The sequence below is a fragment of the Rattus norvegicus genome, chromosome X, assembly GCF_036323735.1.
Source record: "Rattus norvegicus strain BN/NHsdMcwi chromosome X, GRCr8, whole genome shotgun sequence".
In the NCBI taxonomy this organism is placed as follows: domain Eukaryota; kingdom Metazoa; phylum Chordata; class Mammalia; order Rodentia; family Muridae; genus Rattus; species Rattus norvegicus.
Genome location: NC_086039.1, coordinates 92,080,918 through 92,093,630, shown reverse-complemented (window position 1 = coordinate 92,093,630; position 12,713 = coordinate 92,080,918).

Genomic DNA, 12,713 nt, shown 5'->3' with positions numbered 1-12,713 from the left:
TCCCCACTGACATACCTCCTTCAATAAAACCACATATTTTAATTCTTCCCAAACAATTCCACCAACTAGAGGCCAACCTTTTATATACATGAACTCATGTGAGTATTCCCATTTAAAACTCCCCAGTCCCCATAGGTTTATAGCTGCATCATAATGCATTCAGTCCAACTTTAACAATCTCCATAGATTTTCACAGTTTCAAATGTTTAAAAGTGTAAAGAATTCTTCTGAGATTCAAAGTTGTTGCTTTATTGAAACTCCCTATAAACAAAACCTCAAAATATATGCCTGTAACACACAATATCACAGAACATACATTACCACTCCAAAAGGAAAGGAAGGGCAAATAGTAGAGAATTTCTGGACCAAAGCAAAATGGAAAGCCAGAGGGCAAACTCCAAATGGTATACCTCCATTTCTAATGTCAAAGAACTTAAATGATTCTACACTCACAGATTTGCAAATTACAACACATTTTTCCCTTGGACTAGTTCCATTTTTTTGTCTCCTGCTATCTTTGGAAGGTATACTGTGGCTCTGGCAGTTCTATATGCCTGGTGCCTTAACTGTGATAGTTTCATGCAATGACATCTTAGGGTCTCTATACCAAGTCACCTATGCAACAGAATAGACCTCAGCAGCTTTCCTTAATCTCTAGAAAAATATTCTTCAGCCTGTTTGCACTCATGGCACAAAAGCCAGAATGACATTGTCAGTGTAATAAGTTCAGGTGCTTGCTTGGGATGGATTCTGCTCTACTTCTTCTCTAACATTTATATAACCTTTCCATTGTACTTACTTTACTTTATTTTTTTTCTGTTAAGCCATTTCTATTGGTTATTTTGTTTATTTACATTTCAATGTTATCCCCTCTCCGTCCCCCCTCCCAAAAAATCCCTCACCCCACTCTCCTTCCCCTGCCTCAAGGAGGGTGCTCCAACAACAACCCACCCCCACTCCCTGCTCTATCATTCCCCTACACTGGGGCATCTAGCCTTCACAAGACCCAGAGATTCCTCTCCCATTGATGCACGACAAGGCCATCCTCTGCTACATATGCAGCTGTAACCCTGGGTCCCTCCATATGTACTCTTCGTTTGGTGGTATAGTCCCAGGGAGCTATGGGGACTATGGTTGCTCCATATTGTTCCTCCCATGGGGTTGCAAACACCTTCAGCTCCTTCAGTCCTTTCCCCAATGCCTCCCATGCTCAGTACACTGTTAGGCCACACACATCTTTATTCAATAATGAGTTATTTAGCTTCCATGAGTTTGTAAGTTTTATGTTGTTGGTGATACAAAAATTTAATCTTAAATATTAAATGTAAGATTTGAAAGGTAGTGAATATTTTGGATATTAACCCTCTATCAGATGTTGTTGGGAGCAATTTCCTTAAAATCCTCCATTATTGATATTAGTAACATAGTTAGAGTTAAGTATTACTGAGTTCATGGAAAATCCCCAGCCGGCTGCAGAAGACTAATACAAAATTGGTGGTCAGCATGAATAATGATATGATAAAGTTCTGACTTTGCTGAGAAATACATCTGACGTCAATATGCTCAATGTGATGACCTGTAACCTTTCTGAGAAACCAACATCTTCCTGACTAATGATATGACAAACTTGTAACCTTTCTGAAAAACCAACATCCTGTTAACATCAGTTGACCACACAAATACTGTGTCCTTGGCCTGCATAAATGTTTCACACTTCTGCCTCCATCTGTTACCGCTGTTATGGTATAAATTCAGCCTTGGGAAATAATAAAATTGTCACCTTGATCAGACTTTTGGCATCCTTCTTCATGTACCTGGTCCCCCATTCTCTTCCAGGTACCCTCAACACCCTTGTTGACAAGATGTAGGATTGGTAAAAATTTTTACTCAACCCGTTGGCTGCTGTTTTGGCCTAATGACAGTGTCTTTTGACTTACAGAAGCTTTGCAGTTTTAAGAGGTCCCATTTGTCGATTCTGGATCTTAGAGCATAAGCCATTGGTATTTTGTTCAGGAAAATTTCCCCAGTGCCCATATGTTCCAGACTCTTCCCCACTTTTTATTCTATTACTTTGAGTGTATCTGGTTTGATGTGGAGGTCCTTGAACCACTTGGACTTAAGCTTTGTACATGGTGATAAGAATGGATTGATTTGCATTCTTCTACATGCTGACCTCCAGCTGAACCAGCACCATTTATTGAAAATGCTATCTTTCTTCCATTGGGCAGTTTTAGCTCCTTTGTCAAAAATCAAGTGACCATAGGTGTGTGGGTTCATTTCTGGGTCTTCAATTATGTTCCACTGACCTATCTGCCTGTCTCTGTACCAATACCATACAGTTTTTATGACTATTGCTCTGTAATAGTGCTTGAAATCAGGGATGCTTTTAGAAAAATGGCCATCTTTATTATATTAATCATGTCAATCCATGAACATGGAAGATCTTTCCAACTCCTGAGATCTTACAATGCCAACCAACCAGAGCTCCCAGGGATTAAGGCACTACCCAAAGACTATATATGGACTGACCCAGGGCTCCAACTGCATATGTAGCAGAAAATAGCCTAGTAAGGGCACCAATGGAAGAGGAAGCCCTTGGTCCTGCCAAGGTTCAACCCCCAGTGCAGGGGAATATGGGGGAGGGCAATAAGGGGGATGTATAGGGAAAGTATCTTCTTGGGGGAGTGAGAGGGGAGGGAATGGGGGCTTATGGACAGGAAACCCAGAAGGGGGATAATATTTGAAATATAAGTAAAGAATATATCTAATAAAAAAATTAAAAAAATAAAGATAGATACAAATAAATGTTTTACTGAAAAAAAAGGTAGTGAAGTATGATGCAAGTATTACTTTGACTTTCTTGTATCTGTTGAGACTTGCTTTGTGTATGAGTATGTGGGCAGTTTTGGAGAATGTGGCAAGAGTTATGACAAGAGGGTATATTCTTTTGTTTGTAGGTGGAATATTATAGAAATAACTGTTAGTTCCATTTAGTTTATAACAGCTCCAACATTTCTGTTTAGGTGATGTCTGGATGACCTGTCTATTGCTGGGAGGAGGGCATTTAAGTCTCCCACTATCAGTGTGTGAAGGTCAATATGAGACTTAAACTGTACTAGTATTTTTTCTTTTTTTATTGGATATTTTATTATATACGTTTCAAATGTTATCCCCTCTCCCCTCCCAATAACACACCCCTTCCAACTTCCCTGCCCTGAAATTTTACTACCAGTGGATTCTACTCCCCCCCCCCCCCCGCCCCAAGAAGGCCGTACTCTGTTGCATATGCAGCTGAAGCCATAGATCTGGCCATATGTACTCTTTGGATGGTGGTTTGTTCCCTGGGAGCCCTGGTTGGTTGGTATTGTTGTTCTTTTGTGCTTTAAAATCCCCTTCAGCTCCTGCAATCCTTTCTCTAATGCCTCCAATGGGGAACCCTTTCTCAGTTAAATGGTTGGCTGTTAGCATTAGCCTCTTATTTGTTATACTATGGCAGAGCCTCTCAGGAGACAGCTATATCAGGGTTCTGGCAACATGTACTTCTTGGCGTCAGTAATATTGTCTGGGTTTGGTGGCTCTGTGTGTGTGTGTGTGTGTGTGTGTGTGTGTGTGTGTGTGTGCGTGTGTGTGTGTGTGTGTGTGTGTGTGTGTGTGTGTGTGTGTGTGTGTGTGGTTGGATCACCTGGTGGGGCAGGTCCTGAATGGCCATTCTTTCAGGCACTGCTTCAAACATTGTCTCCATATCTCCTCCTTTGAATATTTTTTGTTCCCCGTTCTAAGTAGAACTGAAGCATCCACAATTTTGATATCCTTCTTGAGCCTCGTGTGGTCTGTGGATGTTATCTTGGGTAATCCAATCCTCTGGGCTAATATCTACTTATTACTGAGTACATGCCATGTGGGATTTTTTTTTTATAATTGGGTTACCTCCATCAGGATGATATTTTTTAGTTCCATCCACTTTCTTATGAATTACATGAAGTCATTGTTTTTGATAGATGAGTAGTACTCCATTGTTTAGATGTACCACATATTCTGTATCCATTCCTCTGATGAAGGACATATTGGTTCTTTCTAGCTTCTGGCTATTATAAATAACTCTGCTATGTACATAGTGCCCTTGGTATATGTTGGAGCATCTTTTGTGTATATGCCCAGGAGAGGTTTAGCTGGGTCTTCAGGTAGTGGAATATCCAATTTTCTCAGGAACCTCTAGACTGATTTCCAGAGTAGTTGTACAAGCTTTTATTCCCTAAAACAGTGGAGGAGTTTTACTCTTTCTCCACATCTTCTCAAGCAACTATTCTCACCTGAGTTTTTTATCTTAGCCATTCTGACTTATGTGAGGTGGAATATCATGGTTGTTTTGATTTGGCTAAGAATGGTGAACGTCTCTTTAGGTACTTCTCAGCCATTCAATATTCCTCAGCTGAGAATTCTTTGTTTAGCTCTGTACCCCATTTTTAATATGGTTATTTCATTCTCTATAGTCTATCTGATTGAGTTCTTTGTATCTCTTGGATATTAGCGCTCTACCAGATGTAGGATTGGTAAAGATCTTTTCTGAATCTGTTGATTGCCATTTTGTCCTAATAACAGTGTCCTTTGTCTTACAGAAGCTTTGCAGTTTTATGAGGTTCCATTTCTTGATTCATGGTCTTAGACCAGAAGCCATTGGTGTTCTATTCAGGAAAATTTCCCCTGTGCCCATGTGTTCGAGACTTTTCTTCACTTTTTCTTCTATTAATTTGAGTGTATCTGGTTTGATGTGTAGGTCTTTCTTTCACTGGGATTAGTATAAGGCAATAAGAGTGGATCATTTTGCATTCTGCTACATGATGACTGCCAGTTGAACCAGCACCACTTGTTGAAAATGCTGTCTTTTCCTACTGGATGGTATTAGCTTCTTTGTCAAAGATCAAGTGTCTTTAAGTGTGTGGGTTCATTTCTGGGTTTTCAATTCTATTCCAATCATCTGCCTTACTGTCTCTGTACCAATTCCATAAAGTTTTATCACTATTGCTAATACCCCCTTGAGGTCATGGATGGTGATTCCTCAAATGTTCTTTTATTGTATTCCAAATGAATTTTCAAATTACTCTTTCTTACTCTTTGAAGAATTGAGTTGGAATTTTGATTGGGATTACATTGAATCTGTGGATTGCTTTTAGCAAAATGGCCATTTTACTATATTAATCCTGCTAATCCATGAGCATGAGAGATCTTTCCATTTTCTAAGATCTTCAATTTCTTTTTTCAGAGACATGAAGTTCTTGTCATACAGATCTTTCACTTGCTTGCTGAGAATCATACCGAGGTATTTAATGTTATATGTGACTATTGTGAAGGGTGTCATTTCCCTAATTTCTTTCATAGCCTACTGTTTTGTTTGAGTTAATTTTATATCCAACTACTTTGCTTAAGTTGTTTATCAGGCTTAGTAGTTCTCTGGTGGAACTTTTGGGGTCACATAATATACTATCATATCATCTGCAAATAGTGATATTTTGACTATTTCCTTTCAAATTTGTACCCCTTTCATCTCTTTTTGTTATCTGATTATTCTGGCTTCAGTTTTGAATAGTATATTAAATATGTAGGGAGAGAGTGCACAGCCTTGTCTAGTCCCTGATTTTAGTGGGATTGCTTCAAATTTCTCTCCATTATTTTGATGTTGGCTACTGGTTTTCTGTATATGGCTTTAATTGTGTTTAGTTATGGGCCCTGAATTTCTGATATTTCCAAGACTTTTAACATGAAGGTGTGTTTGATTTTCTTAAATGCTTTCTTAGCATCTAATGAAATGAACGTGTGGTTTTGTTTTTTGAGTTTGTTTATATAGTGGATCACATTGATACATTTCCTTATATTGAACCATCCCTGGATCCCTGGGATGAAGCCTAATTGATCAGGATGCAGAATCGTATTGATGTGTTCTTGGATTCGGTTTGAAAAAAATTTATTGAGTATTTTTGCCTCAGTATTTAAAGGAAAATTGGTCTGATGTTCTCTTTGTTCTGTCTTTGTGTGCTTTAGGGATAATCATAATTGGGGTTTCATAAAAGGATTTGGGTAGTGTTCCTTCTGCTTCTATTTTGTGGTATATTTTGCACAGTATTGGTATTAGACCTTCTATAAAAGTCTAATAGAGTGTTCCACTAAACCTATCTGGTTGGGAGAGTTATAATAACTTTTTCTATTTCTTTAGGAGTTATGGGACTGTTTAGATGTTGTTTTTTTTCTGATGGTGAAATTAACTTTGTTAACTCATATCTGTCTAGAAAACTATCAATTTCCTCCAGCTTTTCCACTTTTTTGAATATAGGTTTTTGTAGTAGGATCTAAAGTTTTTTTTTTTTAATTTCCTTAGCTTCTGTTGTTATGTCTCCCTTTTCATTTCTGATTTTGTTAATTTGGATGCTCTCTGTGTGCCCTCTAGTTAATCTGGCTAAGGGATTTTTTTATGTTGTAGATTTTTTCAAAGAATTTGCTCCTGATTTTTTTTTGATTCTTTTATTGTTCTTTTTGTTTCTACTTAGTTGATTTCACCCCTGAGTTTGATGATTTCCTGCAGTCTACTCCTCTTGGGTGTATGTGCTTCTTTTTGTTGTAGAGGTTTTAGGTGCACCATCAAGCTGCTAATGTATGCTGTTTCCATTTTCTTTTTTGAGGCAGTCAGAGCTATGAGTTTTCCTCTTAGCACTGCTTTCATTATGTACCATAAGTTTGGGTATGCTGTGCCTTCATTTTCATTAAATTTTAAAATGTCTGTAATATCTTTCTTTATTTCTTACATGACCATGCTATGATTGAGTAGATAATTATTCAACTTCCATGTATATGTGGGCTATCTGTCATTTTTTGTTATTGTGGAAGATGAGCCTTAGACTATGGTGATCTGATCAGATACATTGTATTATTTCAATCTTCGTGTATCTGTTGAGGCTTCTTTTATGGCTAATCAAATGGTCAGTTTTGGAATAGGAACCATAAAGTTGTGAGAAAAATGTATATTTTTTAGGATGAAATGTTCTATATATTAAAGCCAATTGGTTCATAACATCTGTTACTTTCACTGTTTCTGTTTTTAGTTTCTTTTTCCATGATCTGTCCATTGTTGCATGTGGGGTTTTGAAGTATCCCAGTATTAGTGTATGAGGTGTAATGTGTGCTTTGAGCTTTAATAAGGTTTCTTTTATAAAAGTAGTTGACTTTATATTTGGAGCACAGATATTCATGATTGATAGTGCATATTGGTGGATTTTTCCTTTGATGAATGTGATAAATACTTATCTTTCCTTAAAACTTTTGGTTGAATGTCAATTTTATTCTATAATAGAATGGTTTATTTCTTGTGACATTTGCTTAGAAAATAGTTTCCAGCTTTTGCTCTGAGGTAGTGTGTAGGGAGCCATATTGGATTTGGGCCTGGCCACTTTGTTACTGTATGGCCACAGTTAAGATGACTGCCATAAAGTCTTGAGATTGTTGGACAAAAGCCTCTCTCATGAATTTATGGCACAAGAAGATAACAATCACGGAATGCTTTCAGCCTGAACAAGACCTTCAGGGTCTCTTGCAGGGTTTGACCCCTGCTGATCCCTGCTGATGCATGTGGAAGCCTTTTTGTTCCTAACAAAGGAGCAGTCTGGCCTGGTACCACATACCTGGGTACTGGGTTCTTTCCTGCCTTTTGTTTTCTCTGTCTTTGTCTTTAAGATTTAGGCTGGTCTTCCTGGATATTTCCCTAGTTTATTCAGGTCACATAGTAGGTCTTTTGTTACCAAAGTCTCAAGCCAGGTTTTCCCACTGTGCTTCCCAGATATTTTCTACCTGGTGTACTCGGGGTATATAGTTTGGTGAATACAGTTACAGGGGGCCCTTCCTCTTCTGGCTTGATACGAATAACCTGTGTGTGTGTGTGTTTCTTTAATCCCGCAGGCTTTTGCTGGATTCTCGTACCATGTCGGTGTGGGCACCTACAGTAGTGTCTGTCTTTGTCACTGAGGTGTATTTCCTGTAAGCAGTAAAATTCTAGGTCCTGTTTACCTATCCAGTCTGTTAGTCTGTGTCCTTTCATTTGGGAATAGTGTCCATTGATGTTAAGAAATATTAAGAAATAATCATTGTTGTCTCCTGTTATTTTTTTAGAGGTGGAATTGTTGTGTGGCTTTCTTCTTTTGGGTTTGTTGCAAGAAGACCACTTTCTTTTTCTAGTGTGTAGTTTCCCTCTTTGGTTGGAGTTTTCCATTCATTATCTTTTTTATGATTTCTCGAAAGTTATTGCGTAAGTTTGATTTTGTCATGGGATATCTTGGTTTCTCCCTCTATGTTAATTCAAAGTTTTGCTGGTTATAGTAGATAGGTCTGTGTTTTCTCATGGTCTGTATGGCATCTGTCCAGGATCTTCTGACTTTCATTGTCACCCATGAGAAGTCTGGTGTAATTCTTATAGGTCTTACTTTATATGCTACTTGACATTTTTCCCTTACCGCTCTTAATATTCTTTCTTTGTTTTGTTCATTTGGTATTTTGACTGTTATGTGGCTGGAATAATTTTTTTTCTGGTATAATCTATTTGTCCCTCTGTGGGCTTCTTGTGTGTTTATGGGCATCTCTTTTTTATGTTATAGACATTTTCTTCTATAATTTTTTTGAAGATATTTACTGGCCCTTTAATTTGGGAACCTTCACTCTCTTCTATACCTATTATTCTTACATATGATATTCTCATTGTGTCCTGGATTTTGTGGATGTTTTGGGTTAGGAGCTTTGTGTGTTTCACATTTTTTTATGGTTGTGTCTATGTTTTCTATGGTATCTTCTGCCTTTGATATTCTCTTTTATTTCTTGTATTCTTTTGGTGATGTTTGAGTCTTTGACTCCTGATGTCTTTTCTAGGATTTCTATCTCCAGGGTTGTCTCACTTTGTGGTTTCTTTCTTATTTCTATTTCCAGTTTTAAATCCTGGATTTATTTTCCAATTCATTCACCTGTTTGTTTGTGTTTTTCTGTAATTCCTTTTAAAGGATTTTTGTGTTTCTTCCTTAAGTGCTTCTTCTTATTTACCTGTGTTTTCCTGTATTTCTCTATGGGGGATTATTTGCGTTCTTCTTAAAGTCCTCTATTATCATCATGAGATGTGGTTTTAAATCCAAATCTTGTTTTCCTTGTGTGTTGTAATTTCCAGTGTTTTCTTTGATGGGAGAACTGGGCTCTGATGATGTCAAGTAGTCTTGCTTTCTGTTGCTTAGGTTCCTTTGCTTGCCTCTTGCCTTCTGGTTGTCTCTGGTGTTAGCTGGTATTGCTTTCTTGGACAGTAACTTGATCCTGCTCTAAGCCTGTATTTCAGTTTTCCTGAAGATCTGCTTTATTCCAACAGGATCTGGTTACAGAGAGCTATGTAACAGGGTCAGATCTGGGTTCAGAAGAAAACCATAAGATTCCTGTCCCAGGCTGCTCCTTGGTTCATGTGTCTAGAGGTTCCCAGTCTGGTTCTTCTCTTCTCAGGTGTATCAGCACTCCTGGTGACTGGCTTTCAGCTCTGGGTGCAGGCAGAGATGGAAGGGTCCAGTCCCAGACTGCTCCTTGATTCCTGTGTCCAAAGGTCTCCAGGCAGGTTCCTCTTGGGTCAGAAATGTGAACAGAAGTAGTGGACTTCCCTGACCTTTCAGGATTGTCTGCACTTCTGAGAGTTCAGCTCTCTCCACCACGGGATTCTGGGACCAGCTTAGCTCTGGGTACAGGCAAAAACGGAAAGTCTTATTTTTTCTTTATAAAGCAAACACACAAATGTTTTTAAAAGATTCTTTGTGAACTTCACACCATGTTACCTAATCCCAATCATCTCTGAGTCCCTCCATATCTGCCTACTGCCCTTGTCACCTCCCTAACCTTAAAAAAAACATAAAAGTAAAAAGAGAAAAAGAAAACAAAAACAAACATTCTGCTGTGTAAGCTGCAATGAGTCATGCTGTGTTCCACAGTACATTGTTTTGCTCAGTATTACTGATAAATATTTATTGCATTGGTGTGGTTTATGGATCCTTACTAGGACTCCTTTTTAAACATCTTGGGTTTGCCCTCTTTCCTGGAGGTCCTTCAGCTTTGGTTCTGTATGATAGGCTCCTTCATGTCTTCATGCATTTGGCAGACCAAGTAGATGTTGTAGTGAGGGAACTCAAATCCCTGGATCTAGGCCTGGATGGTAACTTAATTGCTCAGTCTGCCAGGTCACCCTGGGGCATAGTGAGAACATTCAGGCCATTTCCTCTCCTCCCCCAAGTTGTAGAATTAGAGGTATGGGGCCTTGCTCTGAGGGCACTACTAAATCCATTCCATTTTGCCTCTGTCTCCTCCTTACTCTTTCAGCATAAGCCTTGGTTCCAACATTCAATTTCCCAGTGCTCTTTTTTATTTTTTACCTCAAACTGTGTATTTGTTCTTTTTCATCATAGATCTGCATAACAATAACCTTTTAACAGAACCAATATTATGTTGTCTTGAAATCTATTCTACATAAAAAATAGCTAAAAACTATTCAATTTAGCATTAGGAAAAAATTTGTAACCTCAGCAAAAGGAAGATACAGTTGCTAAAATGTCACAAAAATGTTTCTAGCATAGTTGGTAATACATTTCCCTCTGAAACATCTTGAGACGGCCTTCTGTAGTTCGCATTTCTTTCAGCACTATTGTCTTCCAACCTCCTACTATGATTACCTATTGAGCTCCATGTATAGCCTTCAACTACCATCCACATTATTCCAAAAAAGAAAGGAAGGAAGGAAGGAAGGAAGGAAGGAAGGAAGGAAGGAAGGAAGAAAACTGAAGAGACACAGGAAACCTGAACCTCGGATGATGCAAAGAGTTACTACTTCCCAGGCCAGGAAGGTCCCTTTCCAGGTGAGTGGTTCTCACCTTGGTCTGACAAAACAGTATCCGGTGTGAAGGACAGAACTCATTGTCCCCCCTCCTCAGTAAAGCAATAAAGCAATGCCAACTCTCAAAATTGCCAGATTATACATACTCTTACTTATATCTCAAAACTTTAATCTGCTCAGGAAATCCTTCACTCTCCTGTCCCTGCATGCACTCTCCTTTCCCTACATGGAGCCAGAGCAGTTAGCACTCCCTCAATCCCCACCCTCTTTTTTCCCAGGATAGATGCCTCCAGCCTTTGAAGAATGTAGACAAAATGGAGCTCAGTGTTGCTCCATCTTTCTTGACAGAGCTTTCCAACTTGAAGAGCCCCCCTCCACACACACCCAGATGACCCACAGCCTTCAGAATAGATGAAATGCAGCCTACTCAAGTCTCTGCTTCACTAAAACTCACACTCCCTCCCCAGATTAACAATCAGGATTTCTCTGATGCTGATGGATCCTGCCCTTGAAGGAAGCAGGACCTAATATCCTTGAAGTGATGAAAGTCCACTCTTGGACTATGGGAAAGAGACAATTAAATGTTAGAAGAAAGTTGTGACCAGTTTGTAAAATACACTAGTTTCAGATAATGCAAAGAGTTACTACTTCCCAGGCCAAGAAGGTCCCTTTCCAGGTGTGTGATTCTGCCCCTTCATCTGACCAAACATTATCAGTTTTGAAGGACAGCACTCGTTGAGCCACTCTACAATAAAGCAATGCCAAATCTCAAGATTGCCAGATGATGCATACTCTTACTTATATTTCAAGCCCCTGGATTCAAGCATCACATTCCTAACCAGAAGAGCAGGGAAAAGTTGGGATCCTGGTTAGACTCTTATAATGAATAATATTTTGTTCTTGCATTGGACTCACAATTCCTGTCAATCTGCTGGGTTTCCCTCAAACTGGGAATAACAAAAATTGTTACAATCATGTATTTATAGCAATAGCTCAATTCCATGTACTAAATTCTGTCATAGTTAACATTCCTATGTCAAAACACCATGACCAAGGAACTTTATAAAAGAAGAAGTTGGTTTTGGTTTCATGGTTGCAGAAATTTAGAGTCCATATGAACCATGATGAAGGGCATGTAATCAGGCAGGGATTCATGGTGTTAGAAAAATGCACAAAAGCCGACATTGTACTCCATTGTAAATCTGTACCACATTTTCTGTATCCATTCTTCTATTGAGAGACATTTGGTTTGTTTCTAGTTTCTGGCTATTAAAAATAAGGCTGCTATGAACACTGTGGAGCATGTGTCCTCATTATATGTTAGAGCAGCCTTTGGGTATATGAACTAGTGGTACAGCTGGGTCTTCAGGTAGAAGAACTACTTGCAGTTTTCTCAGGAACCTCCAGATTGATTTCCAAAGTAGTTTTACCAGCTTGCAATCCCATCAGCATAGGAGGAATGCTTTTCTTTCTCTATATCCTTGCGAACATTTGCTGTCACCTGCATTTTTTAACTTAGCCATTCTGACTGGTGTGAGGTGGAATCTCAGGGTTGTTTCGATTTGCATTTCCCTGATGACTAAAAATGTTGAACATTTAAGTGATTCTCAGACATTCATGATTCTTTGGTGGAGAATTCTCTATTTAGGTCTGTAACCCACTTTTTAATAGGGTTATTTGGTTCTCTGGAGTCTACCTTCTTGACTTTTATGTATATATTGGATATTAGCCCTCTATCAGATGAAGGATTGGTAAAGATCTTTTCCCAATCTGTTGGTTGCTGTTTTGTCCTATTAATAATGTCCTTTGCCTTACAGAAGCAGTTCAATTT